A 27,408-nucleotide genomic window follows, 5' to 3' on the forward strand; every position below is an offset into this window, starting at 1 on the left:
CTCGAGTGTCTCCTGCAATCATGGCTCGAGGCACGGCTGATCTGATTACGTCGCTGTCACTGATGATTTCTGAGAGGGCTCGAGTGTTCTCCTGCAAAGAGCGAATCCCATCTGAGGAGCTCGAAGGAGAGAGAGAGACATGCAAGAAAACCGCTTTGTGACTCGGCTGAATGCGAATGGCGGCCACTTGCAATCGAGGAGTCCATTTGCTGACCTCACTGAAACGTCCTCTGGCTGAGTTTTTGACTGGGCTGTTCTTTTATTCAATGGAACAAAGGATTTGATTCAATAACCGAAAAAAAGGAGATGTGGGAAAGCATGGTTAAGGGCCATGCTCCGAGATCACAAACATTTTTTCTTTCTCCAGGCTAGCTGATTTTATTTTCTCCACGCAATTCTGAATTTATACCTCACAATAGTTTTTTTTTTTTGCTCTTAAATGTGAGAATATATTCGAAAAAAAATTTTTTATTTATTTTTTTGTTACAACTGCAAATTTAATGACATTCTAGCATCTCAGATTTATCTCTTAACTTTATCTAATTCTCAGAAAAGGCCAATTGGCAAATTGGCAATTTTGAGGAAAAAAGTTCTAAATCTTTCACAATATTTTCAACATTTTAAAAAATGTAAACACTTTCTAGCATTTCTAAATTATGTGAATACATTTTTGCAGCTTTCTTGTTTATTCTCAGAATTGGAGGACAGAAACTTAGTCGCCCACTGAAGTTAAGCAGAGTTGAGCCCGATCAGTACCTGGTTGACCACATGGGAAAGCTAGGTTGCTGCTGGAAGTGGTGTTAGTAAGACCAGCAGGGGGTGCTCAACCAGTGGTCTGTGTGGGTCCTAATGCCCCAGTATATTGATGGGGATTCTATACTGCTCAGTGAGCTCTGTCTTTTGGTTGAGATGTTAATCTGAGGTCCTGACTCTCTGTGGTCGTTAAAAATCCCAGGATGTCCCTCAAAAAAAATTAAAGAGTAGGGGTTTAACCCAGGCATGGCCTCCTAACCATCCCATATCATAATTGGTTTCATCGCTCTGTCTCCTCTATACCAACCAGCTGGTAAAGTAAGTAAACTTTATTTATAAAGCACATTTTACTTCAGTTTAGCACTGAAAGAGTGCTGAACAAAACCAGAACACAGTTTTTAAAACTGTAAAATAAAAATAAAAGTAATAATAAAAGTAATAGTATGATAACAACAATGCACAATAAAGATTAAAAGCATGAAAAGGCAATAGAAAAAAAATGTGCCTTAAGTCTGGACCTAAAATTTGAGAGAGAAGAAGCACTTGTAATGTCCGGTGGCAGCTGGTTGTACAAACATGAAGCAGTGGCTACAAAGGGTCTATCTCCTTTCAAATTAAGTTGTGACTGAGGAATTTGTAGAACAACAATATTTGACGACCTAAGGGACAGATGAGTTAATTGTAAGTTCAGAAATATAAGAAGGTGCTTGCCCATTCAGTGCTTAAAAACAATAGGTAAATCTTAAACTGAATTCTAAAATTAACAGGAAGTCTATGAAAGGATGCTAAAAGTGGTGAAGTATGAGCATGTTTTTTGGTGCCTGTTAAATATCTAGCTGCCGCATTTTGAACCAACTGCAACCGTGCCAATGAAGATTGAGGGAGACCAATATATAAGGAATTTCAATAGTCTACGAAAGATGGATAAAAGCATAGATGACTTTTTCCAGATCTTGAAAGGAAAGTATGGATTTAGGTCTGAAGATGATCCCCAGCTGAAAGTAACTATTTTTAAAGACTGAGCTCATTTGTTTTTCTAGACAAAGCTCAGATCAGAGAAAGCAGAGACTTCTAGATTTTTAACTTGACATTTAACAGACTTCCCTAACCCCCAATATAAGACATTCTTGTAGCGTGCAGTCTGGCACAATATGGCTGACATCAGGTCATCCAGGTGGATGCTGCACATTTTTGGTGGACGAGGAGATTCCCTCCAAATATTGTGTAAAGCGATTTGAGTTTCTAGAAAAGGCTATATAAATGTAAGAAAATATTATTATTATTATTAATATTATTAAATGTGAATGAATCAACATTTGGGGATACAAAGCTGCACTCCTGAGAGAAAAAAAGTAAACTTTTTGCAATTCCAAATTATGTTTTAACATTATTATTGACGTTTTTTTTTTCTCTCTCAGAAATCTAGCAGTTCATAAGTGAAAATTGATAATCCAATTTCAGAGGTAAAAAAAGTAAAGGTTGCCAGGTCCCAAAATTTTATTATTATTATTATTTTTTATCTCAAATCTAACGCAAAACTAACCCCAAAAGAATGAAAAACTAAACAAATTTCCACTCACCAAATCACAGTTAACAAGTGCAGCATTCTTATTAGTTAAATGAGTAGAGTTTATACGTCTCCATCACTGATGTTTTCTCAAGTTTTCTACTGCAAAGAGCCAATCATATTCGAGCAGCTCAACAAAGAGATAGAAATGCAAGAAAATGGCTTTGTTATATTGTTGAATGTGGATGGCAGCCACTTGTATTTGAGGAGTTCATTGGTTGACCTCACTGAAACGTCCTTGTTTTTGGCTGGACTTTTCTTTCATTATATGGAACAAAGGATTTGATCCAATAACTGAGCAAAAAGGAGATGGTTGAGGGCCGTGCTCCAAGAACACACAGACAAAAATCTATTTTTCCCCATGCAATTTTGTGTTTATGAATTTTTCCCATAAATTTGGATTTAAATTGTACTATTTAAATGCTTTCCTTTAAAATTGCCACTTCTTTTAATAGCTGGCATTTTTACCACTTTCTCGACTTTTCATTATATCTTAAATATTTCTCTCTGACTTTTTTTTTCTCAGTATTGGAGAACAGAAATCCGCAATTGTAAGATTATAAATTAAATTTTGTAATAAAAAGTTGCAATTATGATCAAAATGTTTCTTGCCATTAAAATGTACATTTCCTAAATTGTGAAGGTTGCCAGGTCCCAGAAAAATGTACATCCCAAAGTCAACTCAAAACCCACTCAACAAAAAATGAAAGCCAGGAAAATTTCATTTCATAGTTAACAACTGTAGGATTCTCAGGATTTCTCAAGTTTTCTCCACCAAAGTGTAAATCTTATCCAAAGCAGTTCGAGTGAGATCGAGTAAACCGCTTTGTATTCCAGCAGAATGTGAATGGCGGTCACTTGCATTCGAGGAGTCTATTTGCTGACCTCACTGAATGAACTAAAAGCATACTCTGGCCGGGTCCTTTGACTGAGCTTTTCCTTTTATTCAGTGGAACAAAGCATCAGATTCAATATCTGAAAATTAAAAAAAAAAAAACATAGAATGGTTTGGACGCACGCTTTGAGACTTCAGAATGTAGGCCAATATCTCTAATGATGATTAAAAGAAGCAAACTTTGAAGGTGCTGCTGATGCTAGAGCAAGGTCGGCCTCGGTGCATGGTGAAAAACGAACATTACGTGGTAAAGATCAAAGAGAAGGGAGAATGAAAAATAATGAGAGAGCGGTGAGACTCAGATTAGGTAGACGAGTAAAAAAAAAGTGCAATGGCTGAATAATGAGAGCAACACATATTCAGGCCTGAACAATTTTTTTGAGGGCCTGTTAACTGTAGAGCAGACAAACAACGAGTCTTAAATCATTGTGCTGAAGTGCACAGGAAGCATTTCAAAGCCTAAAAGCAGACGTAAATCACAGCAGCAATCGAAGACAGAAGGGTCACCATGTCACTTCCTGAGTGGATTCAGCTCTGCTTCTCATAGCAGTCAATATATGTAACTACTGGAAACGTCTGATGTACATTCAAGGAGGAGCTGATTTCTGTCACTAGCTTCATCAAACAGCATTGAAAAAAATAAATTTCATGAGTTCATTAATTATAATTTCTTCTATTAATGCACATACATCATATACAGTAGATGCTTGAATTGGTTTTTGCTCTTATTTCTTTTTACCTTAATTATGACTGTCACACAATTCTGAATTCAGCACACACTTTTGAGTTAACATCTCACAATTCTGGTTGTTTTTCAGTTTTCAGATTGTTTATTTAAATTTCTATGTTTATTTTCAACTATTGATTCTTCTTCTTCTTATTATTATTATTATTCGTTTATTATAATTTTTACAATTGCTAAAACATTTAATATTCTCTCACAGCCTTTCTTCCCTTCAACAGCAAGATTTAATCACAGTTTTGAGTTATAAGATTATTAGTCACGATTAATAATTTCCCTCTATATTTCCATTTTGAAATTGTGTCTTTGAATTTTCGGCACTTTGTATGATATTTAAAATGTAAGCTTTATAAGTCACACCACCCACCAAAAAAAATTATGTTACGTCAAATCGATCCTATAAATTAAATGACTAATATAGAAATATAGTCATGTTTAGTAGCTAATACAATTATCAGATTAAATACCGTCAGTAAACAAATTTAAGTCACATACTGTTTGTACAGCTGATTCAAATGTTATCACTCGATATCAGTGGTTATCAGCTGATAGATATGGGCCAGTAGAGGCTTTCTGTGCCTACTCGTAGGCTCAGAAGGCTGTTATCATCCATCCACATCCATCACAGCCGCCCCTGCTGGTCTCACTAACACCACTTCCAGCAGCAACCTAGTTTTCTCATGTGGTCTCCCATTCATTTACTGACCAGGCGCAGCCCTACTTAGTTGTAGTGGACGACCATATGCAGTTGAAGTCAGAATTATAAGCCCCCTTTGATTTTTTTCTTTTTCTTTTTTCTTTCTTTTTTTTTTATATTTCCCAAATGATGTTTAAAAGATCATGGAAATTTTCACAATGTGTCTGATAATATTTTTTTCTTCTGGAGAAAGTCTAATACCATTTAAAAAATACAATTTTAAGGACAAAAATATATGCCCCTTTAAGCTATATATTTTTTTTGATAGTCTACAGAAGAAGCCATCGTTATACAATAGCTTACCTAATTACCCTAACCTGCCTAGTTAACCCAATTAACCTAGTTAAGCCTTTACATGTCACTTTAAGCTGTGCAGTGGTGTCTTGAAAAATATCTAATCAAATATTATTTACAGTCATCAAGGCAAATATAAAAGAAATCAGTTATTGGAAATAAGTTATTAAAACTATTACGTTTAGAAATCTGCTCTCTATTAAACAGAAATTTGGGAAAAAAATCAACAGGGGGGCTAATAACTCAGGGGGGCTAATAATTCTGACTTTAACTGTATATGAGCATTGCAGAGAGCTAGCTGCTGGCTATAAATAATAAATAATTTAAAAGAATAGTATAATTATTTTGAAATTAATGACAATTTTTTTAAACAAACAGACAGTCCTACCCAACACTAAAGCTAATATATCCAGCAGTTCCATTAGACGCCACTAGTTGAGAAGAAATGACATTCATTTTAAATCTCAATTCACAGTCAATTCATGTCTTCCTACTGTATTTGATTTTAAATTAAGCCAACTCTGACATGTGAAGTGCTCAAATTAGGACAGACTTCCAAATTTGCTTTCAACATTCAATTTAACGGCCATGCATTATTTAGCTACAGACAGCCGCCAGCAAAAGCCGCTCAGCAGAACTTCTCACAGGGCCTCAGAGGACGCGATTGGGACACTGCAGCGAGGAGATCTGGTCTCGTAAAGTACGAGGAAACGTTGAAGTTTCAATAATCCCCTTTTTCACGGCAAAGCCACAGAGAGAGCAGAATGCTGCTGCAATTCCCCTTATGCGAGGGGCATGAATCACACGTCTGCCGCCAATATTATCATCACTGTGTGCTCGCTGTGCGCTCGTCTATCTGTGAAATTGTGTAATCCTTGGAGATATTGCCAGGAATAATTTTATTATCTCTCTAAATAGCAAAATGAGCCGCATCCAGTTCTTCGCAAAGTCCCAATCCGCAGCCTTGCCAAATGTTGTTTAAAAATAAACGTGCAAAACTTTTGTAAACATGACCGAGATTTATGATTTCGCATTCTTATTCATCTGAAGTCTCCATTTTTGAGGAGGGATGCACCAAAGCCCCTCTTCAGATCTCTGACAGAAACAAATAAAAGGAGGCCAGTGATTTCCAAGGCATCTTCATTTTCCGAGGCCAGAGTGTGTTGTGTCTGAAAAATCACCTGGTGTTTTCGGTTTTGTTATTTCTCTAAATAACAAAATGAGGCATGTCCAGGTTTTCCATAACGTTCCAATCCCTAGCCTTGCCTAATACTGTCTAAAAACATTTACAGTGCAATTTCAAAATCACCAAGATATGCATTTTCATTCATTATTTTTTTTCTAAAGTTTCCATTTTTTAAAGGGGGAATGCCTCAAAACCAGACGCCAGATCTCCGAAGAAACAAATAAAAGGATACCAGTGATTTTTCAAGGCTAGAATGTGTTGGTTTTGAAAGAGTGCCAAGTTGTTTTCAGTATTTTTCCCCCTAAATAGGAAAATTAATCATATTCAGTAACAGATCCCAATCTCCAGTCTAGCCTAAATATTGTTTAAAAATAAACGTGCAAAGCTTCTTTCGATATGACAGACATCTGTGATTTATTCTTCTGAAGTCTCCATTTTTTGAGAAGGGATGCACCAAATTCCGACCTCAGACCTCTGACAGAAACAAATAAAATGAGGCCAGTGACTTTAAAGGCATTTTCATTTTCTGAGACCAGAGTGTGTTTTTTGTGAAATATTACTAGGTGTTTTTAATTTTGTTATCACTCTAAATAACAATATGAGGCATGTCCAGTTTTTCCACGAAGTTTCAATACCTTGCCTTGCCTAATACTGATAAACGCATAAGTGCAGTGAATTTTCATAATGTCCAAGATATGCATTTTCAATTATTAATTTAATTTTTTCTAAAGTCTCCATTTTTTAGGAGGGATGCCCCAAAACCAGACGTCAGATCTCTGAAAAAGCAAATAAAAGTATACCAGTGATTTTCCAAGGCTGAAATGTGTTGTTTTTGAAAGAGTGCCAAGGTGTTTTCAGTATTGTTCTCCCTGAATAGAAAAATGTATCACGTTCAGTAACAGATCCCAATCTCTAGTCTAGCCCAAATATTGTTTAAAAATAAATATGCAAAATTTCATACAATGTGACTGAGATCTGTGATTTATTTTTCTGAAGTCTCCATTTTTTGGAAAGGAATGCACCTTCTTCATCTTCGACAGAATCAAATAAAAAGAGGCCAGTGATTTCTGAGGCATCTTCATTTTCTGAGACCAGAGTGTGATGTTTCTGAAAAATGACTAGGTGTTTTTGATTTTGTTATCTATCTAACAATATGAGGCATGTCCAGTTTTTCCACGAAGTTCCAATTCCTAGCCTTGCCTAATATTGATTAAAACATATGCAGAGCAATTTCAAAATCACCAAAATAGATTCTTTATCATTTATTAATTTTTATTTTCTAAAGTCTCAATTTTTTGAGAAGGTATGCACCCAAAACCCCACTTCAGATCCCAGAATAATCAAATAAAAGGATACCAGTGATTTATTCTTCTTAAGGCTCCATTGTTTTTGAGATGGATGAACCAAATTCCCACATCAGATCTCCAAAGAAACAAATAAAAAAATATCAGAAATTTCAGTAGTGTTTTCATGTTTCGAGGTCAGACTGATACCAAAACCACCAGTTTTTATTCATTTATTTTACTTTTTCATTTTATAGATCTGTAAATAGCAAAATGAGCCACACTGAGTTCTTTGCAGGATCCCGATCTTCAGTGTTGGCTAATTATAGTTAACAAAAGCATGTAAAAAATGTATTAACATGACCAAAATATATGATATTTTTTGTTTGTTTTGATTCTTCTGAAGTCTCCATTTTTTGATGAGGGATGCACCAAAGCCACCCTTCAGATCTCTGACAGAATAAAATAAAAGGATACCAGTGATTTCTAAGGCATCTTCATTTCCCAAGGCCAGACTTTGTTGTTTCTGAAAGATCACCTGTTGTTTTCAATTTTGTTATCTCTCTAAATAGCTAAATGAGCCGTGTCCAGTTCTTTGCAAAGTCCCATTCCCCAGCCTTCTCAAAAATTGTTTAAAAATACACATGCATCATTTGTAAACATGACCAAGATATGCTTTTTTATTATTATTCTTCTGAAGTCTATTCTTTTGAGGATGGGTGCACCAAAGCATCATTTTAGATATCTGACAGAAACAAATAATAGGATATTTTCTTTTTCTGAGGCCAGACTTGTTTCTGAAAGATCACCAGGTGTTTTCGATTTTGTTATCTCTCTAAATAGCAAAATGAGCTGCATTTTATTGTTTGCAGAATTTGAATGCCCATTACTGACCAAATAATATTCAAAAATTAAATATATGATTTATTTTTATTCTTCTGAAGTCTCAAAATTTAATGAGAATTCAGATTTTTGAAAAAAAAAAAAACAAATACAAGCAAACAACACATTTAATACAATATTTACTCATCTTTGTTAATGTTAGTTAATGAAAGTAAAGTTGCTCAGTGTTAGTTCATGTGATTGTTTACAATGCATTAACTAATGTTAACAGGCATTAATTTGGATTTCAATAATGTATTAGTAATGTTCAACTATGACTGATAAATTTTTTTTAGCTCAAGTTAGTAAATAGATTAACTAACATTACCTAATGGACCTTTATTTTAATGTGTCACCAATAAAATGATATTAGTAATTTTAGAAGCATCTTCATTTTCAAAGACCAGACTGTTTACTTTTTACTGAAAGTTATAATTTTGTAATCTCTCTGAACACCCAAAAGAGCCAAATCCAGTTCTTTGCAAGTCCCAATCCCTGGCTAAATACTGTTGAAAAATAAGGGTGCAAAATTTATCTTAACACGATAGAGAAATATTCAACATTATATTATTATATTTCATTCAACAAGTCTCCAATTTTTGAGAAGAGATGCTTCTCAAATAATAGCGCAAACTCATTTCCAAACATGACTTTTTTATTCCTATTCTTCTGAAGAATCAAAATTTTGAAGAGTAATACACCAAAATCCCACTTCAGACCAATAATAGAAAAACATAAAAGAGTAAAACTTAATAATATTTCCGGTTAGTTTGTGTTAGTCAACAGATTTACTAACATGAACAAACAATACATTACTTACAGTATTTACTCTTTGTTAATATTTAATCTTTGTTAATGTTAGTTAATGAAAGTAAAGTTGTTCAATGCTAGTTCATGTTAACTCACAGTGCATCAACTAATGTTAACAGGCACAAATTGAACTATTGATAGATGTTTAGCTCATATTAGTAAATAGATGAACTACCTAATGGACCATTATTTTAATGTGTCAACAATAACAGGATACTAGTGATTTCAGAAGCATCTTCATTTTCAAAGACCAGACTTAGTTTTATTTATTTATTTATTTATTTATTTATTTATTTTTGAAAGAGCACCAGAGTGTTTTAATTTTTTTTCTGAACAACCAAATGAGCCATACCCAGTTCTTTGCAAGTCCCAATTCCCAGCTATAATTGTTTAAAAATAAACATGACAAATTTGTTGTAACACGATAGAGAAATGTAAAACTTTTTATTTAGTTTTATTTTTCTACAGTCTCCAATTTTTTTTTTTAAGAAGGGATGCACTAAAACCCCTCTTCAGATTTCTGACAGAAACAAATAAAAGGATAGGCTACTAGTGATTTCAGAAGCACCTCAGAAGCATCTTCATTTTCCAAGGCCAGGTTTTGTTGTTTCTAAAAGATCCATCCATCCAAAAATCCATTTTTTTTGAACAAACAATACATTTATTACAGTACTGTATACAGTATATATATTTTTATTAGTATATTAGTAATGTTGAACTATGATTGATATATTTTAGCTCATGCTATACATTAACTAACATTACCAAATGGACTATTAGTTTTAACGTGTCACCAATAAAAATATACTAGTGATTTCAGAAGCCTCTTCAATTTCAAAAACCAGACTGTTTAGTTTTTACTGAAAGAGCACCAGTGTGTTTTCAATTTTGTAATCTTGCAAAACAACCAAATAAGCCGCTTTAAATTCTTTGCAAGTTCCAATTTCCAGCTAAATACTGTTTAAAAATAAACTTCTGTTAACATCACAGATAAATATATGACTTTTTATTTTGTTTTATTCTTCTAAAGTCTCGAAATTTTTGAGGAGAGATGCACTTAAACCCCTCTTCAGATTTTCGACAGCAACAAATAAAAGGATAGCAGTGATTTCAGAATCGTCTTCATTTGCCGAGGCTAGAGTGTGTTGTTTCTGAACGAGCGGCGGGGTGTTTTGCACTCTGTCAGGGGAGAAACGAGTGGGTGGATCCCGGGTTTGCGCATTTCAGACCTGGAGACTCAGGCCTCCACTTCTCACCGCTGCGGTTTCTGCTGTTCAACACCCTCTACAAATAACACTCTATTCTTAGATGGACATCACAGAGGTGATTTGCTGTCAACAGCACTCCAACAGCATGAAGAGCTAACAACTGCACTGCTACAAGCTTTGACGCGAACACTTTTTAATTAGGTATGTGGGTATATCTATACAGGTTGTGCAAAAAACACAGCACAGATATTACATTTATACCCTTACGACGTTGCCTGTTATTATCATTAATTTGATCTGGTGCTTCGTATGGCTTCCTTGCAGAGGGAAACGCTTGGGGAATTTACGAAGTTTCATTGTGTAATGAAAAGCCAGGCTGTCAAGTCTGGGATATAATGATGGCACATCATCAAAGTTGAAACACATGGCTGCACTAAGAACTTCATTAAAAATTACGAGGCCCTTGATTTGTGCCATGCAGCGATGCTCAGGCTTAAGTAGGAATGTGGGATTTACTTGGTTAAAGTTGGATTAGCTGAATTTTCTGTTTGCGCATCTTTGTGGACCAATACCCTTCACATCACAAAGCTATCAGAACTCATCAAGTCCAATTAGCTTTGCAAAAATAATTATGTTTTTAATTTTTTTTTTCTCCAGGATCTGCATTAAACAGTTTGTAAAGTTTACTAAAGAGATTTATAGATAATATTCTCTTTTACAAACATACACGGTAGTGCTGTCTTGAGGCTCGTATAAGACAATAAAATGCCTTCAGCCTCAGCTGAAGACAGAAATAAAATGAAGGTTTAGAGGTCTGGACTATAAACGAAAACAAAATATTTTACAATAGTTCACATACTGTACTGTAGTGTTCACTCAATAATTGAAACTATATACACTCTAATAAATGCTGGGCTCTATTAACCTAATGCTGGATAAAAAATTGTAGGGGTGTCAAAAATAGTCGTTTTTTTGGTGCACTGCGATGCAGATGTGGACAATTCGGTATCGGTTCAGTAATAATTGTAACCGGTCATTACTGACGTCATTTACCTCATATGGGCTCTGTCGCGAAGGAGGCGATCACGAGTATTTACAGCGCTTTAACTACTTAAAACTCATAAACTGTGCACAATTTCACTGTGTGTGTTTGCTGGATCAGTCTTTCACTGACATATACAACAATAGCCCCTATTTCACTGAGATCGAGAGAATGAAAGTTTCTCGTTCTGTCTCTCTCTGTCTCTCTCTCTCTCTTTCTCTTTCTCACACACACACAGCGGCCCATTTGACCTGCTGGCGTGGCTTTTCTTCTCTTCTCGGCTGTTTTACAGCGTTACTTTTGCATCCAGAATGAGCGCGTGTCTGCAGAGTTTTCTCCACCGTGTCTATCAAACATCAGCTGTGAGATCGCCACTGCCGCCTGCCGCTTATCAGCATCACTCATCTGTGAAGAACGCAGCGCGCAAGAGGCAATCGCAACCGTTATTTTTGAGGATGTGACCAATCAAAGGGGTGTAAGAGAACTAGACAAGGATCAGAAATTGAGCTGGATATTTATATTTGTTTATATTATTTGCTAAATGCTCGTTTTGTTTAAAGTTACAGTTTATATATCTGACTGTTTGTATTAAATGACAAAATTGTATTACAAATAGTATGTAAATATAAATATATTCATACATTTTAATAAAAGAAATGCTGCTGTGAAGAAAATATAAAACTGTGTATGGAAAGCACCGTGATGCACCGAAATATCGAATTGAACCGAATCGATGGCATGATAATCGTAACCGAACCGAACCGTGAGACTAGTGTAGGTCCACACCTCAAAAAATTGGTTAAACTTATTTAAATATAATGTAAAAGTAACCCAAACGTTGTAATTGTAGTATTACAAAGCACTATACATTTTTCCAACTGGCGAATGGGTTGTCTACTGTTATTTTTAATGTGTGTGTGTTCATTATTTCAGGATGCGTGGCTTATGACAGTAGGGGAGGGAGATATGGGTAAAAGACTTTATGCTAACGAATAGCATTTAGGCAGATCACCTACTGCACCTTTTAAACAACCCACTGTCTTTTAGAGGGTACATGCTGGTATGAACATGCTTGTGTTATGTGCATTCAGTACAGTACATGTGATGGCTTGTTTATGAGTTGAGAACTTGTGAAGAGCTTATACGATGTGTAAAGGTGTCAAAGCTCAAGCACTAGCAATTACTTTGTCTCACACACACACACACACACACACATACACACACACACACACACACACACACACACACACACACACACACACACACACACACACACACACACACACACACACACACACACACACACACACACACACACACACACACACACAAATGAAGATCTGCCACATCGAGACTTGTTTTCCATTCTTGTATTGAATGACTTTTCCAGTCAATTGTGCTGACTGAATAAGGATATCTATTCATGCATCAATCCTAAATGACTGATATTTCTTTAAGTTGGCAGTTAAGCAGTTATACATTAAAAGCATGACATCTATTAGACATCTATTAAACCTTAAAATTCCAACATTATATTTAAAATGGACTAGGTATGTCAAATGTCAAAATACAACATACATATGACATTTGAGATACATATGAGATTTTAAATAGAATGAAATAATGTTGGAATTTTATGGTCATTGTTATTAGCCCTCTTAAGAAATAAAGAAACTACTTTTATTTACCCAGCAAGCATTTTTGTTTTTAACAAATGTCTGATAGATGTTAAATAGACATCTAAACACAGCCCACTTGGCTAAAACAAAGCTAAATTTGGTCTGTCAGTGAAAATCTAATAGATGTCTAACAATAGACCAAAACTAGTCATCAAATAAACAGAAATGAATAACCAAACATATAAAGTCTGTCAAATCTGTTCATTTGACGACTAGTCTAGTTTTGGGCTGTTCTTAAATGTCTATTAGATTTTTACTGGCAGTCCAAGTTTAGCCTTGTTTTAGCCAAGCTGTCTACATTTAGATGTCTACTAGATGTCTATTTTACACAAAATTGTTTGCTGGGCAATAACTAGCCTATTGAACCCAACTTTACTAATTAACTAAATTAACCCAGTTAATATGACTTTAAGCTAAATATTAGTACTTTGCAAAATGTAATGTAAAATATTGTACTGAAAAATATTATGGCAACACTTTACAATAAGGTTGTATAAGTTAAAGTTAGTCAATGCATTTACTATACTGTTATTTTACGGGTTTTATTTCGGCAGCTGGGGTTCAGAAAAAAAGGTAAAATAACGGCTGTTACATTACAGAAGTTTACCGTAAAATAACATGGTAAATTACAATTTACTGGAAATTAAAATTTAAGGAAAACTCTGTAATTTAACGCCTGTTATTTAACAATACATGTCTGTAATTTAATGGCTGGTATTATTTTTTTTTCCAGCACCCCAGCTGCCCATATTTTTTTTTACAGTGTAACATGAACAAACAATGAATAATACATTTATTACAGTATTTGTTCATTTTAGTTAACATTAGTAAATGAAAATAAAGTTGTTCATTGTAATTTACTGTTAATTCTCATTGAATAAACTAATATTAACGAGCATGAATTTGCTTGTTAATATTGTATTAGTAAATGTACAAGTGTTGTTCATAATTAAGTTAAAATAATTACATTAACTACTATTAACTAATGAAACCTTATTGTAAACTATGGACAATATTATATACTGTCATTATGATAAAGACAAAATTAATTTGTTATTAAAAAATATTATGTTTAAAAATCCATTCTTTCCGTTAAACAATCAGCAGACAAATATTTTAAAAAGTACTAAAATTTTACAGCAGGGCTAATAATTTTGTTTTCAACGTTATACATTGTACATATATATCCATTAGATCTAACCATCTAAAACATATTAACTACAACAACTCATTTTCCCAGCTCTTCCATTGACTGTAGGACCTCTCCCATACATCAAAGCTGTTCTTTACTGTATAACGATTAGATGGTTTGACTGGACTGAATGCTGGTAATATAGCAAAGTCAACGGGTGTTTTTTTTCGCTACAGCCCTGGGATGGATTTTGCCACGCTTGAGCTAGTTTTAGTGCAGGTGTAAGAAAGAGGAATCCAGGCAACTAGAGACTGATTTCACCCCTCACAGCTCACAGCATGGCTGTCTCCCTTTAGCAAGGGCTTGGGAGAGATCCAGAGCGAGCTATTTCTCCTCAATGTCACATTTAGTAAAACACACAGCACAGGTCTGGAGCATGGAGGAATGGGAGTAACCTTAACCCTGCTGCTGCAGTTACCGAGCATTACCGAGTACATTATTAATCTTACATGTAACGCAGTTGCCCATGAAGGTATGAAGACCAGAAGCGATGCTTTTAGAGAAAGCCAATATTTTCATTCCACACTCCACAAAATACTAGTAACTAGTTATATACTAGTGATGATTTGAGTAAATTTTACCATTTGAAAAAGGAAGGTGCATTTACTTGCAATGATTTAAAAAATGTTATAGCATTAAATGAGAGGTCATTAAGGAAACCTGAAACAATGATGTTAAATTCCCAGCATGTTTTGAGCAGGATTCTATTAGGAGTAAGAATAAAAGTCATTTTATTAGGCATAAAAGTAATGTTAAGTGTTTAAACAGTTCTGACCGATTTACAACTTAAATCACTCTTAAATGTTGTGTTTTACATCTAATTGCCTCAAAGCCTTATAATATCCTCCACACTATGCATTTGAACATATAATCACTGTTAAATTACAGAAATTTACTGTAAAATAACAGAGGTTGAATAACAGAAATTTACCAAAAATTTAAATTTAAGGAAATTTCTGTAATTTAATATTGTTATTTTACAGTATATTTGTACAGTAAACTATCCCTTTAGGGTTTTGAATTTTGAGGCTTCTACTCTGTGTGAACGGCTCAGTCCACCTCTCACTTACCATTGCTATAGAGCAGTATTGCCCAAAGCTCTTCCTGGAGGCACATCCACAGTACATATTGTGGATGTCTCCCATATCTGACCCATTATCTTTAGGTTTTGGAGTCTCTTCTCATGTTCGGATGAGTTATTGAGTTGAGTTGAGTCAGGTGTGTTTGATTAGAGAGAGGTTGAAAATGTGTACTTTTGGTGTGCCTTCAGGAACATGATTGCATGGCTGACACAGGACAAAGATGACAGCGGAGCATAGCCATTGAAACAAAGAGGTTTCCTTACACAGGTAAATTGCGAAATGAATTAATTCTGCCTTGTTGGTTGAGGCTGGGTCTATTTTTTCCACGCTGCTCACGCTCAATTAAAGTGACGGTGCATTGATAATGACCAAAAACACATTGAATGACAGTAAAAAGTACTAAAGCAAATAAAAGTATTAAAGCAAATAAACACAGCTATTCTCTCAATAAAATCCATGTTAGCCATTTAGCAATGAAGCTAGAGTCACTGGAAAGACACAAGCCCTGCCCATGACACGAACCCATGTCTTTTGTTAGGCAAATTTCACAACAAATTTGACAAGCAAATGAATCGAGTAAACTCAAAATGTTCACGTGTCTATTTACTTTTGTATAGTGCAATTTATTTGCGCATTCCGTGTCTGGTGTGAACAGCACAAGATTCACAGTTCTTTACGCATCACTGAAAACATAGTTATGGATATTTCTTGCATGATTGTCAATAGATCCTCCTAAATAGTATATTAAACACAGCACCTTTAAGTGACAGCAGTGATTCATTTATTGATTCTAGCTTGAACATTCTCATTTGTGTTAGCCAACACAACCACCAGTGGTGTATGGTTTGCTTCATCCAAACCACAGCCTTCTAGTTTATTGTCTAACTGCTTTGCCCATCACATTGATTGGACTGCAGTAGTGGCTCTATCCTCAGAAGCGGCGCTGAAATGACACATGCACTTAAAGTGATGGCTCTACATCTACTCGCTTCTTTTGAAGAGCGGAAAATTGTGAAGAACTCTTGTTTTCAATAACACTGTCTGTATGGAGAACGAAGAGGTCACGGTTAAATGCTCTCTCATTACTGGCCCACATTTAGGCTATTCAGGGCGAACAATGGATCGCTCCCAAATCACAGTGTTTTGAGTCACTGATCAATTATTCCTTATTGTCCTACCGCCCTTTTTTGTTGCGGCCATTTAGAGCCTGGCTCAGAGACGGTAATGGATTGTAGCTCTCGCAAGAGCAAACTGTTTTTGATGGGGTGCAATCTATAGTGTACACACCAGTGATCCACAAAGGATAGCCCCTTTTCACTGGAAAGGGCCCGCATCCATCATGGTTTCTCGTGTGGCTATGCATTAGGAGATGCCCTTGTTCGGATCAAGGTGTGCCCTTGAGCCTAGGATGTTTGATGTGGGATGTGTCCGCAGAGGCCACACTGTATATGGCAGGGAAGCCCCACATCAGCATGCAGAAGCAGGCGTGAGTGAACAAACACAACCTGCTTCTTGTCAAACATCAAGCCTCCATCAGCTCATGCAGCACTGGGTATTAGAGGGGCAGGGGAGGGGCTATGTGCGCTTTTTCAATGACACCATGGTGAAAACAAGATGGAGAGAATGAGCAGAGCTGATTTTACATTTATTAAACATTATATGTATAGTGTATACTTGTTTATAAGTACTGAGCATGCCACCATTTTGCATCTTAATATATTTCTTAAAGCTTCTGCTGACATGAACTTGTTTCAGATTTCAGTAAAAACCAAGACATAAAAACAAACCATTTTTCCCAAGAGATTATGTTAAATTATGTGTTAAAACAATGGAATGACACAAAGATAAAGTACTGAACTACTGAAATGTAATTAACACGATGTATAAAATGATTGGATGGATTCATGTATGGATTTATGCATTCACAAATTCCAACTTCATGCATCTCTTGCATGGAGAAATTATTTGTATTCATTGCTGATGTGACTTTTCCTCCTTTAACAGTCCCTAAAATTATTGACAGTTCTTCTATGAACTCTGATCTTTAGTTTTTTAGTTCTATTGGATTCAAGTCAGATGATTGGCTGGGCCATTCTAGCAGATTTGTTTTCTTTTCTGGAAGCAGTTGAAAGTTTCCTTAGCTGTGTTTGGGATCATTGTGTCGCTGAAATGTCCAGTTTCATCTTCATCACCCTGGTAATGTAAGTGTAGGGACTGAAGCAGCTAACTCTAATAATTAATATTTATTTCTAACTACTAAGAATTTTTATAATTTGTCTGGGTTTTCCATGCATTTTCTAACCTGCCTCTCTTCATGTGTTCAATATGTTTTTCATTTTGTCATTTAATTTTACTATAAATATCTTAATTTCTATCTATATATCTATTTAATATTGTTATTTTTATATGTATGGATTACTTTGGTTGTTACTGGCATCTGGTGAAACTTTCAAGTCAACAGCACCTTTAGAATGGTATGTTTTCTTAGAAAAATGGTGATGTTCAATATTTTTTAAGTCTGTTTCTGTAATTATAAAATTTTAAGTCTGTTGTTTCCAATAATCTGCTTTATAATAATGTTATTATTATTATTATTATTATTATTATTATTATTATTATTATTATTATTATTATTATTATTATTATTATTTTAACAAAGAAGTAGCAATAATAATAATAATAATAATAATAATAATAATAATAATAATAATAATAATAATAATAATAATAATAAAAATAATCTTTTTAAACATCACGTTTATCGAACATCTTGCCTCCATCGGGTCATGTACTGTAGCTTTGGGTATTAGAGGGGTAGGAGAAGGGCTTGTAGCATTTCAATGAGACTTTGGTGAAAACAAGATGGAGAGACTGAGTAGAGGTGATATTAGATTTGTGCTGTGTGCTGGTACACGAATAAAACTGTAGAAACGCATCAGGGCTGTGGGATCGATGGATCGGCGGGTCAGTGCCACAGCAGGAAGCCTGAAGCTGTGTTGTCAAGGGCGACAAGCAAATGATTAAAGGTCGAGGGTCAAGAGCTGAAATAGTGTGACAAGAGTGGGGAAAAGTCACTGTGGATTGATGTGACCAAACAGAAGTCAGAGGAACCAAAAAAAAAAAAAAAAGGATAATAGTAAAATTATAATATAATATAATATAATATAATATAATATAATATAATATAATATAATCATCAAAAGACAATAATAATGATCCATTTGTGGAAACAACAGTAATAGTTATTTAGTGACATTTTAAGGGTTAATCAGAAATACATTTACTTTGACCTTTAAAACGTCATAAAACATTACAATTCTTACAGTTATTTCCAAATATTACAATGAAAGTAGCACTATTCATAGTATAATTATGAATACAGAATTGATATTTAAAGAATTATAAATCTTGACAAAACATTTATTTTAAAAAATCTGATATTCTGTAATATCTTAATCTGTTATTATAATTATATAATAATAATAATAATAATAATAATAATAATAATAATAATAATAATAATATTCTTTGTTCCCCAGTAGAAAATATATGTATGATTATTTTAAGATCAACACAGCTTCTTTTTTAAATTGCTGTTGTTATGGAGACGTGCTTCATTAACTATGTTAAGATGTACTATATTTATATATCTTTTTATCAAACGTTTAATCGAGTAAAACAATACCCTTTTGCATTGTAACAACAACAACAAAAAATATATAGCCAACAACGTGACATGGCTGTGCAATAAACACAAAGTGCACATGAGTGCTGGTTTCCAGCATGTCAAGCAGATAAGAGCTGCTGTGAGGGCTCTTCAGATGGCATGAGATGCACAAATGACGAGCAGCGACTAGTGCAAATGTCAATGGTGTAAGACAAAGGCACGGGTCTGTGTGGCGTGACAACTCTCGCTCTCTATCTCTCCATCATTCCATCCTTTCATCTTGCACCTGATTGACTTATTCTACTAATCTACATATCAATTACATCAATTATCTCCACCTTGCTGCCAGGGCCACATTGAGTGATGGGATCTGGCAGGGTGTGATTATTGGTCAGTGGGGGTGAAGTTTTCCAGCTTGTTGAAGATGCTTTAGGACTGGGTAGATATGCAACATGAGCTCATTAGGAACCGACACAGTCAAATTGGCCACTATAAAGATGCATAAACCTGCAGTAAAGATCTATAAAAAAAAGGTATACAATTCTAAGTGCAAACAACAGAGGAAACCAGGAGTAACTGTAACACACTCTATTCCTTCAATCATAAACAAGGAAAAGTAAAATATTTTTTAAATTATCATTAGGTTTTTCTGTTAATATCAACCTAAGCTTATTCTGATTATGTACCCCTGTTAACATTTCTAGAAAGAGCAAAATACATCCCAGGAGCTATGTTTTTGTTTTTGCGAATCCACCAGAGGCCACTGTGCATGTTGTGAATCCACTGGGCCACTGTGAATCCAACAGAGGGTCGCTGTCGACTGACTGATTTAATGACTGACCAACCGATCGATCCCCCTAAACCCAAGCAATAGGGTTTTAAAATGCACCAATTGACCAGCACCCCCCTCTTCCCTAAACCTAACCTTCAGATTTGATCATATTTTCACCCTGTTATTTACTTGTATATTTCATTTTTTTGCTTTTGTCTTACCATCTTTCTGCAACCGTTCTTTACCAAACTCGAACCATGTTGCTGTGTTTAACTCAAGCCGACGTACGTGTTGAGCTAACAGATGAACTAGTAACAGCAGAAAAGCATCCATACGGAGGTAATATGCTGGTAAGCAATAAAAGGAACAGTGTCATACTGCTCCGTAGCTTTCATTTTAAAGATTTAATGCAGCTATACATAATTTGCGATCTCCAGAAATGTATATACAGTAGGGCTACGTTTTCAAAATGAGCCTATGTTGGTTATAATACCAATCATGTATACCAATTGATTATATTTAGTTAATAACCATTCTTGTCTTGTGAGTTAAAATCTAGTTTCCACTTAAATGGTTGTCTAAATTTTTGCAATAATTAATAATAAAAAAATAATAATAAAAATTTAAAAAATAATAAAAATAATAAAAATTACCTTTTTTTTTTGCTTTTTGAGAAAATTTGAACTATATTAAAGTCGGTAATACTCCAGTTTAATATATTGCCACTATTAACTACTGCCTGTTAACTGTTAAGTTATTAGCTGTTTATTAGTACATATAAAGTATGATTTTATTCTACATGTCTAATACCTAAACCAGACTACGATCTTATTAACTACAAGAGAATGAGTAGTTTATTTATTGAAAAGTCTTAGTTAATAGTTTGCTAATAATGAGAATTGTACCTTAAGTCGCCTTTCCACTGCACACAACAAATGACAAGCGACAGATCGGAAGTCTTCCACTACCAATGGAGAGTAGTCCGGGAGCTGCGTGGAGTTCCGATCATCTCCGTATGCTAAAAAAAGGATCTGATTTGGGTTGCGGATATTCGGTTGAAATATTTGAACTCCTACAACTAGACCGTATGCGACTGTCCGACTGGATATTATGTATTCCAGTGTTGTTCAAAAAGGTCTGCGCTCGTGAGATGAGATTTTTTATTTTTTTTTTTGAATCAGAAAGAGTCTATATCAAAGTCCCTTTAAGGCAATTAGTTTCACTCGGCGGCCATCTTTAAAATGCCTCTCGGGCAGTATGCTTGGGCATTCTGTTGGAATGGGGAAACATCAAATTATACAAAACTACTTGCCAAGCTTACAATTACATTACAAATTACAAATAACCAATACATTTAAACAACAACTGTCTATTTAGTTTTGATTCTAAATCTTCGTATCACACATTCTATATCGATTGCTGATTGGCTCCTATATTAGATTGGCTCCTGAACTAGAAAGCGGGGCTTCATTCACCATATTGACCGTTACACTTTTTTCTATTCAAAAGTATACGAGTGACATGTTATTATATAATCTTAAAATAATTATATTTATAAATGAGTAATAATAAAAAAAAAATTAAAAAAGATTATGTTGTCTCCACATTCCCTCCAAAATCTTTAGTAGTCTATGAGTTTTTAGTATTCATTCATTCAACCATGGTGGACAAACACAGAATAAAGTATCTTGCTTTTGCACTTTTTCATTAAGGACACAGTGAGAAACAGCTTCTCTCCCTCTCAAGGTGGCATGTCTAAATGTTGTGTGCAGTGGAAAGGTGGCTTTAAAATAAAATGTTACCAAAACAAAAATCAATTCAATTATTAGAAATTACAATAAGTAAAATTAATTATTTTGTGGTATTGTTGACTTTTTTTAAAGACCCAGTAGATTAGTTTTGCTATTTTTTGTGTTACAAAGCCCCCCTAAAACTGTTACAATCCCCACAACCATTATATCACTCTGACTTCTTGCATGTAACTTAATATTATAGTCTTTGCCATTATTAAAAGAACACATACCAATGTAACACTTTAATTTAGTTTTGGCAATAACAAACCACTAGCTAACACTACTAGTTTAATAAACTACCAATACGCTGTTTATTAATGGTTAGTAGGGTAGAGGTAATGAGATCATAATTTATAACTTATAATGAACAGTTAATATATTAATAATAGGCAGGTACATGTAATAAGCCAGTAGTTAATAGCATAAATTGTGACCTAAACTAAAGTGTTACCCACATCAATTATATTATTAATTAGCATAAATATATTTATATCTTGTCTAAAGAGCTAACTACTGAATGTCAAGCAATTTGTAAGTTATATAGCAAAATTGTTACAATTGCTCATGGTTATGGATTTCGGAAACCAAAATGCAGGCCCAAAATAATGGGAAGAACCTGAATTGCATTCATGTTGAACGAAGGGGCGGAATTTCTAAGTGCCACAGAGTCATACAGTCATCAAATTGATCCGTCAATTCTGCAAGCAAGCTGAACATTATCAGGCATCGCCGCATCAGAATTGGACCCTCTGACAGCCGCATTCAGTTGTGGGACTCCGGTAATGGCACTGGAGAAGCCTTACAAGAGTGGTGATGTAATTCACGACATATCGGCTCCACCTCGGCTGTTTCGGTGCGATAAGGACACTGGAAATTCATTGCATATTTTGCGGAAGACGGATGGGAAAGCAGGTGAGATTAATGTCGAGACGGAAGCAGTGAATTGGACTGACAATACCAGTTGTAATGAAAAACTCCGAAAGGGGCCATGATTCTGCTAACAGTTGCCTTGATGATCCCATTACTGTGCGGGATCACATTCCCCCGTTGAACTACTTGTCATTGGGGATGAAGGACTGATCTCTCTAACCCTCTCTGTTTAAAAGGATCATTTAGCACTGTCCTCCCAGACTCTTCAGATGGAAAGCACGGCTACTATAACTTGGCTTTGTGTGGGAGGTGACACATTGATTGTGGCTATCCAATGTCCCCACTCTCCATGCTTGCCTCTTCCACTAAGTGTCCGGCAGGCATAAATGTGTCCAGCACTCAGACGACAAAAACAACGCATGACCGCTTTACTGATAAACTAATGCATCAAAATGAAAGTCATCTCGCTGGTTAAACCTATCTTGGTTGTGATACCTATAAAAACAATATCCAATGTTTATCCAATAAATGATTAGGATTGTTATAGTTGAAGAACCTTCAACATGCAAGGACATTTTCCATCGAACAAAGATTTGTATGAAGTAAAAATGGTTCCTCTTTATATTAACTGGCCTTAATCAATATGTTCTTACTGAAATTGATCAGTTGATGCGATGTACTTTTTGTGTAAAAACATGTTTTAAATTGTACTTATGATTAATTAAGTACATGCAATGGAATTGTATCCATAACTACATCTTTAATTACACTGTTCACCATGCCTTACACTTTAACACACCCTTAAACCTACACATACTACCAATCTTGTCCCTAACCATACCAGTATCCCACCTCAAGAGCACCACAAGTGTTTTGCAATACATTATGAACACAGCGAGTACACTGTATTTATTTTTTGATGCAAGTACATAGTAATTAAGGCCACCTAATATAAAGTAGGACGGGAAAAGATTACATTAATTAAAAATGGTTCTTTTAAAAACAACCCACTAAAAGGTTCTTTGTGAAGACCAAAATGGATCTACTATACAATAGCGTCACTGTGAAAACAGCCTTTTAGATTTTTTTAAATAGTGGACCTTTCCATTTGTTCTTTATAGAGCAAAAATGTTCTTTAGATTATTCAAATACATATTCTAATGGTCTCACTGCTCATAGAAATGTTCTTAGGGAAACACAAAATGGTTCCCCACTCTTAAAAATAAAGGTTCTTAATGAGCAGTGAGTACGTTTACATGGTTAACAATAATCTGATTTTAATACGATTAAGACAATACTGTCCGAAATAAAGAAGTGCAAAAGCAAGAGACTTTATTCTCTGTGTGTTTACCATGGTTGAATGAATGAACGCTAGAAACTCATAGGCTGCTAAATATTTTGGAGGGAAAGTGGAGACAACATATATATATATATATATATATATATATATATATATATATATATATATATATATATATATATATATACATATATATATATATATATATATATATATATATATATATATATATATATATATATATATATATATATATATATATATATATATATATATATATATATATATTTTTTTTTTTTAATAATTTTTATTTTGTATTAACAATAAAGTTATTTTTCAATCCATATATTGCATTTTATTTGATGTTAGCAAACTAGTAAACATTATAAGATGTGTATCTGTTAGTTAGATATAAGTAAAAGTTAAGATTTATGTAAAACACCCAATGACATTTAAGTATAATAAATAAGTTTTTTTTCCTTCACTTTCGTCATTTGGTGAAGTTTGTTCCCGCCACTGTCGAGTGTCACTGTCTGGTACTTGTGGAGCTGCACATTCATGGATTTGCTGTTCAGTGTTTGGACTTTTAGGAGTGAAATTTAAACCACACTGAACTAAACTAAACTCAACTTCAAATCTGAAAACTGGAATGACACATCTACATTGTAAAAGCCCTATATAAATAAACATGAATCCAATTGAACTGAATTATAAAGTACTCTAATTATAGATTATTTAGATTCTAATTGATTTCATCCATTTAGATTGCAGAATTTTTAACTTAAGCAAACCAGTACACTTCATGTGATGCATATATGTTAGCTAAACATACATTAAATAAGTAAAAATTGGATTTATGTAATTTGGGCAATTCATAGGAACAGTATTATGCATCGCTGCACTGCTACAAATGGTGTAATACGTATATTGCTCTAAACACAAACTAATGTGTTTAACTCATTTTATTTGCTCAAATAAACTGCCTTAATCTATGGGCATAAAAGTGTTGTGAATTTATATTTTACACTAAAATCAATAAAAAATAAATGCTAACAGCAGCACACATGGTACCAAAATAAAGGTGTTTTAGTGTTCTATGAAAAACCTTTAACATTCATGGAAAATTCTCATTGTGTTAAAAAAAAGTTCTTTATATTGGAACGTTTTATATTAAAAGTTCATCATACTAAGAATAAAAATCAGCATACCACAAAAAGCTTGTTCATTGGCATTGCCTTTTTGAAGCCTTTGTTGTCAAGAGAAGACTGCATGCCATTAAAAAAAAAATAAATAAAAAATTGGGAAATTTAAAGAGTGTTACCATGGAGCCTCTAAACCAAGTAAGAATTTTCAGCAATATGAATGTGCACAATTTGCATAACAACACAATACATCTTTATCAGTTGCACAATTCTTGTTAAGATACTGTTTTTTGTCTTACATGGAAGCTGTAATTTAGCAAAAATGTTACATAATTTCTAGCAGAACAAGACAGAAAAAGACATGAACACTTTTGCTATGATCTACTGCCATACAGGTACTCTAAAGTCATTAATTTTGGCATAAACACAGCCTAAATCACATTACAACACAAATAATTCTGGTTGATTTACCAGGATATGAGAGCTGAATGAATTAGTTTAGAGTAATGGGTTTATAGTATTGCATATCTCAGTATGTTATTTGTTGGTTAGTGTATTTATCTATTAATTTATTTTCTCTGCTCTTTCAGCTCTTTACCATATGCATCAATATGTTTATTGATAAAAAGTATTATATAGTATAGAGTATTAAATAAAGAATCAACAGCGCTGTTTCTCTCTATGCAGCAGTTAAGCAGATCTACACAGATTGCTTTGAGTTCATGCAGATGTGACAACACTGAGCTCTGTTAAGCTGCTCAATGCTGGCCTGGAGAATGGTAAAGCCAAATGTCTAACAAACTTGCCAAAAAAAAAAAAAAAAAACTTTGAAAAAAGCCTTCTGTGACTCTAATGAGGTCTACATACAATATATTATTTATTTGATTAAACACCATAAACAAGTGCTTTAAATGTATTTATTTGTGTGTAGTTAGTATATTTTAAAGATAACTTTAATGTGTTTTTGTGAAAAAACATGCTAATTGAAAATATGTGGAAACCGTGATGCAATGTTGGATGCAATGCAGGACTATATGATAAATAATAGTACAAAGGTTCAAAATAGCATTTAATTGACCTCACTAACCACATATATTTGAACAGTAGTGTACCACTATACCCAATTTTGTAGTTAACTGATATCATTGTTTGTTTGTTATTATTAATACCACATAATTCACAACAAATACTTCAATAACTGAAGATGCAGGACTTGCAAGATAATCCAAAAAGCACAAAATTGAATATGCTTAAGCAGCCAGAAACTCTACCAGGTGATTAAAACCTGTAGCGGAGGGCAAGTATTCAACTTTGAGGATTAGCACTGGAATATGACAAGCTCACTGGACGCTCAACATATGCTAGAGCTCAGCAAGAAGACAGGATGTCAATGCTGCACACAATCTATGATTGACACCGGTGTCAAAAAAGAAGCCTGCTAAAGAGCAGCGGTGTGGCCGGACATGAGAAGCAGCACATCTGGTGCACACTTTTAGCCAACAAACCCATCCTTCCTCTAGATCTGCAGTGAGTGCAAAGAGCACAAGGCCACTCCCCATGTGATCTATTAAGGCACAGATCAAAGCGCACGCATGACGTACCAAGCCAAACTCAGGGCATGCGCACACGTATCAGTGCTCTATCACAATCCTTAATCAAATCAAAGCTTTCTAGACCCATTGGTTCTGAGCAACCCCGGTCGATAAGAAGGAAACGCTAGGCTTACCGTGGCCTCCTCTCGTGAGGAAAGGCATCCTGTTGATGGCGATGGGAACGGTACCATGCTTGTTATGGAAGTGATGGACATGGTGTGTGGTGCTCAGGCTGGAAGACACACGGGCGCTGGCAGATCTGTCCGGCACAGAGGCCAACAAGGCCAGAGATAGCGCCAGTCTCCACCAAGAGCCAAGGCCCAGCCAGCTGCCCCCTCCACCACACTCCCAGCCCAGCAGCACCACCTCCAGCTTGGGGCAAGAAGGCCCGGCGTAGGCCCTTCCACACCCCATTTGTCCCATCCGTTGGAAAGAGTACATCTCAAAGAGCGGTGCCCATATCAATCAATATCCACAGGTCAAGCAAACACAATGAAGAACACAATTCTACCCAAAGCCCCAAGGCTTTCACAGTAGGTTTCCAAAGAGACGATAAAATCCTCAAAAAAAAGAAATTCCTTTCAAGTCCGGCTTCAAAAATCCAAAGATGAAAAAAAGAAAAAATAAAAACAATCAGTTGGACAGTTCCTCGGAAAAAAGAAAAGAAAAGATAATCAAACAAGGGAGCTTGTCTGCAAATTGAAGGAGGGCAGGCTCGATGGAGTCGATAATCATCTGCGCTGCAACTCCCAAAAGCGTTCTAATCACGGGCACACGAATCAATTTTTCTGGATGCAGATTTTGCGACTTAATTGATGAGAGAAGAAAGGCTCCAGGTGGAAGAGATGCCGGGAGGCGTCTCCCTTCCAGTTCCCAGCCTCAGGTACGGCTTACGCGCTATTTAGACCACTCTCCCTCAGAGGGCAGCTCCTCTATCGCGCAAGAAGAGATAAGAGACAT

The 27,408-nt window shown here is 34.9% G+C and overlaps 1 protein-coding gene and 1 long non-coding RNA gene across 37 annotated transcripts in view; both read right to left on the bottom strand.

Annotated features, from left to right (window-relative positions):
* nrxn2a (neurexin 2a) overlaps positions 1 to 27,408 on the bottom strand; it is a 762,095-nt gene that overhangs the window by 221,749 nt on the left and 512,938 nt on the right.
* Positions 8,913 to 17,045, bottom strand: LOC147838858 (uncharacterized). Of its 2 annotated transcripts, none has more exons than XR_015520465.1 (3): positions 12,654 to 16,415; positions 12,146 to 12,548; positions 8,913 to 11,248 (listed from the first exon to the last, which is right to left on the bottom strand). It is a non-coding gene; the product is annotated as an uncharacterized LOC147838858 (long non-coding RNA). The 2 variants fall into 2 exon arrangements; XR_015520466.1 differs by having other exon boundaries at positions 8,918 to 11,248; positions 12,604 to 17,045.

This window comes from Danio rerio, chromosome 21 (genome assembly GCF_052040795.2).
Source record: "Danio rerio strain M-AB ecotype USA chromosome 21, GRCz13ab, whole genome shotgun sequence".
Taxonomy (NCBI): Eukaryota; Metazoa; Chordata; class Actinopteri; order Cypriniformes; family Danionidae; genus Danio; species Danio rerio.